The sequence below is a fragment of the Manis javanica genome, chromosome 1, assembly GCF_040802235.1.
Source record: "Manis javanica isolate MJ-LG chromosome 1, MJ_LKY, whole genome shotgun sequence".
Taxonomy (NCBI): Eukaryota; Metazoa; Chordata; class Mammalia; order Pholidota; family Manidae; genus Manis; species Manis javanica.
Window position 1 is genome coordinate 15429347 of NC_133156.1, and position 4445 is coordinate 15433791.

The 4445-nt window shown below is 51.7% G+C and overlaps 1 long non-coding RNA gene across 1 annotated transcript; it reads left to right on the forward strand.

Moving 5' to 3' along the window:
- The first annotated feature begins 204 nt into the window (after positions 1-204).
- On the forward strand, positions 205-990 carry LOC140843136 (uncharacterized). Its single transcript, XR_012120711.1, has 2 exons — positions 205-322; positions 798-990. It is a non-coding gene; the product is annotated as an uncharacterized lncRNA (long non-coding RNA).
- The last annotated feature ends 3455 nt before the right edge of the window (positions 991-4445 follow it).

Here is a 4445-nt window from a genome sequence, read left to right on the forward strand (position 1 = left end):
CAGCTGTTACTCACCTGTCTACACCGTTTGTGAGGCTCAGAGGTGACATGAGCGGGTCAGAAAGTATGGATCCGCAGGGCGGTGGAGTAATGAATTCAACACCATTAATGTTGCACGAATCACAGGGTTTATTTTATACCTACCTTCCTTTCACACAACACTCAAAGGGGGAAGCGCACATGTTACGAATCAACACATCTCATATGGATCACGACGGACAGTTTGGGCCCAGGCTGTCCCAGTCAGCCTCTCATCTGTCCCAAGGGGGAGGCGAGCACTGGAGTGGAGTGAGGAATCCGAGACAGCGCAGGAGTGCGGGCAGGTGAGTGAGAGCTGGCCTCGGAGCACCCGTCTGTCATCCGGTGTCAGGGGCCTCTGGGACGAGCTTGCCAGGGGGCTCTGTGTCCAGTGCCTTAAGTAGTCCGGTCCACCCATCCGGAGGTTGGAGATAAGTGGACAGTCCCCACATGGTGTTAATCTGATTCGGGTGTTCACCGGCACGTCTTTTAGGGTGGGGTACGTTTACAGAGGCAGTCGACGTGAAAGCAGGCAAGCCTGACATAAGCAACTCCATATTGGATGCTCCCATCAGGAGGGAGACAGGATGAAGACATGCACAGAAATAAGATTAGGAAGGAAGCAAGATGGCCGGGATGATGGAAAGCAGAAATATCAGAGACTGTGGGATGAGGTCCAGGATGCAACTAATCTTTCCCAAGTCTCCAAATGAGATTTTGGCTGACAATGGGCCTGTGCACCACATTCACTGACCAGGCGTTGGGGGTCCATTTTTACAGACAGAGGGATGGATGAGTACAAGAATCCTGTGACAGAGAGTCAGCAGCCATTCTCTGGCACTTTGTACCTTCTGCTGTCCTGCTCCCAAATGCCAGTCTGTTGGGTTTACGTCGGCCAAATGACGGATGCTATTTGGGAAAGTATAGTGAAACTATGCATATATTCACAAATAAAACCAGTTTTCAAAACACCGATTGTTCCTATAGTCTGGCTGCGACAGGGCAGTCCTACTAGCGGTGACTTTCCTGCAGACATGAAAACTCTCCAGCTGTCTCTCAAAGATGGTTGGAATAAGAACGGGGCCGTGTTCTGAGCGTGGCGTTGACACTTCCCCGTTGTTCTCCAAGGCTCCCACGTTCCCCTGGCTGAGAGGCCCACCCAGTGAGACCAGCAATCCCTTTGTGTTAGAATATTTAGCATCACACCTGACATGCAGTGTCTACGTGTTTTAACAGCTGCCTCATGGCAGGAAGGCTGCCATCGGAGTAGCCAGGTGCTGAGCTGCTGAACTGAATGTCAGCAGCAGGAGATGTGAAGGGATGTCCAGAGGCACACATCTGCCAGGAAAGAAAAGTGGTGGCGAACCAATCCCTTCCTCCCCACTCTTGAGGGCACTCTGCACCTTCCATCCGTGGGACGATGGCCCTCAAGGTGCTGGGGGGACAGAAACAGGGAAGCAGTCATTAAATGGAGGTGTTTTCCTTGTGCACAAGCCTGGCTCAGGATGCCCATTTTGGAGTTCTGCTGGAATCATCCAAGCCCTACTTCCCTAATTTCCATGGGTTCAGTTGGACATTATGATATCATTAAAACTAACGAGAATGCAGCAAGGCAGAAAGGCCTTTGTTTTCTTTGAAGGTAACCCAGAACCACAGGAAACATGGTTACTGAAAAAGCAGCCCCAGCACAAAACCAGCGCCATGGTGCCCGTCAGTCTCCTGTCATGTCCCCATCTCTCCCTCATGTTTCAAGTGTTCATACAGAAAACTGCCATGAGTGACCACGCAGCAGTGGAAATAGACCTTGTGTGTGCATGTGTAGGTAGGTGTGTGCGCACCTATGTCTGCGTGCACGTCTGTGTGCACACATGCACCCCATCTCCGTGAGTGATGCATGTGTGCATGTGTGTGCACGTGTGTGCCCACGCACCGAGAGTGGCAGGCACCAGCAGGCAGAATGCTGCAACACGGCTCCCTGTGGGGGCCGCCCTTCCTGCCGGCCAGGCAGAGCAAGGGGCGGCCTTTGCCACTGCTAACCTTCCTGGTGCTGGGCCTTCCCTCTGCTGCTGGGCCTGCACATTGAGGGCTTTTCATTTCTGCTGTCTTTGTTGTCATTGTTTCCTGTTTTGAGATCATCCAGTGGCTGGAGAACACAGACCATGTCGTGTTTTGTGTGTGACTCCGAGGCAGTTCCAAAGTAGCTCCTGCTGAGGTCTGCTCAGACTCCAGGACTCTCTGGTAGCCACACCACTACTGCATCACTCTGGCCCCTGGAGGAAGCCCCCTCATGTCTGCAGACCGTCATGGAGGGTCCAGACCCCAGCGGCCAGCAGTCAGCGTGAGCGCGGTTTCCGGCAGTGATGCCCAACAGACGAGACCCCTGGACCTCCCCGTTCTGTGCTCTGCGGCACACCTGGCTGGGACTTCCAAGTGAGGGCATCCAACCCTCCCACCCTGCTCCCCAGTGACACAGCTGCCTGTCTCCCTGCCCCCAGCTCCTTTGTGCCACCTTCCCCTGATTGCTCTGTGCCCTGGGAGCTAACTCTAAGGTCTGCGGTCTGCATCCTGTGGGCACCCTGGCCCTCTGGCTATCCATGGGGTTGAGCCACGGAAGACCAAAGATGAAGAGAGAGTGGTCGAGGCACCTGCACCTCCCCCCACCCTTCTGTCCCACTAACCTGATGCCCTCTTCTGGGTCCCACACCTCACTGGTTCTGAAACACTATTTCCTCTGCCTGCCCCTTCGGTCTGTTGAGTAATGGCTTCTCCTGTTACTACCCTGGGGGCCTGAACAAGCCTCACTCGTTCCCTTAACCCCGCCCACCCTCAGTGACTAGCCCACTCCCTACACTTCCCTCGGATGAATCCTTTGAGCATCTCTTCTCCCCACCTGCCCCGAGACTTAAGGACAAAGATGAACTCTGAGCACGTGGAGGGCGGGGCTCTGCCAGGTCTGCTGCTGATCCCGAAGCTCGGGTGAGTGGTCCATAAGGTCATCACCCACAGATGTTTGTTAGATGAACACTGAATGAACGAAGCATGAATAAATTGCATGAATGAATGGTCTGGTAACTGCAATGGGGAATGGGTCCGTGATGTCTTACCGAACAATAACAGAAACCCAGACGTGATGAGAAGGGAAGTACAGCAGGTGACTAAGATGGCTGGGGCATGTCACATCACCAGACCACATGACAGTGGAAACGTCCAGCAGTCTGCAGCCGGGGCTCCTCATTCAAGCCTCAGGAATGGCAGCACTCTTGCTAACATCCCCAAGCTTCCCGGCAAAGAGGGGCCACACTGTTTCACCAGAATGCTAGCTGTGAAATGAAAGGCATGTTCCCCCTTTGTAGCTAGAACAAGAAAGAATGGAGGAGAACAGCGCATGGGCTATGAGGGCAGGGAGGGAAGGACGGCTGTCTTGTTTGAAACAGCTAACATTTTTCTGGCCTTTCCAATAGCTGCTGTGCTACTCAAAGAGGGCAAATTTTAAGAATGAATGAGCCACATTCATAGCATGAAACTTTTCATGAGTGTCTCCGTATTTCCTGCCTAGGAGCAGAAATACTTTTCAGGCGAGGATCTGCATTGAGTAATTCTTTTTGCATTACTGCTTAAAAAAGAATTGTATATGTCAAGGCAATTATGGAACATATTCTGTAGTTAGAGGACTCCGGGGCAGATGGAGGCAGGGGCACTATCTGGCGGTCGTCCCTAGAGGAGGGTGCCAGGCTCTTACTCTGTACCATGAGAGGGGACCTTCTGGGCTTAACTGGGTCTGATCCCTCTTGGGGCTTATTTCATCAGCCCCCACAGGCACTCACAAAGCCATGCACTGCTCCACTCCCACCATGTTCTGCTTATTGGCCCGCTTCCTGCACTGCTGTGTTGGCATCGTAGGGGGTGGTGTGTAATGTGTTAGCACAACCCCACGAATAACAAGGATAATGAATGTTGATCATAGACTCTGTTAACCGATCTGTTATGTCATGATGCTTTAAAAGCTCTTTCCTGATCAGAGGCCATCATCACCTCCACCAGAGTCTCTGGGGCACTTGGGTTCACAATAGTGGTGTCCCGTGGCTGTCTTATTACCCATTGACTTACCCTTTAGGGAATCCTTTTCTTGCGTCCTCTGTGGCTCTTATGAGGTTATCTCCACAAGACAATTTCATTATCTCCCTAAATAATACACATCATATTGAAGATCTTTCTTTGTTACAGTGTCTGTCTAGCTCCTGACCTATTTACCAATCAATTGATCGATTTGCCAGGCACTCTTCTAAATGCTCTGCATGCTTTAACTCTTTTAATCCTCAGCAATCGTGATCTGGATATTATTGTCATGTCTGTCTTCAGACTAAGACTCTCTGAGGCTCAGAGAAGTCAAGTAACTTGCTTCAGATCACACAGTTAAAAAGCGTCAGA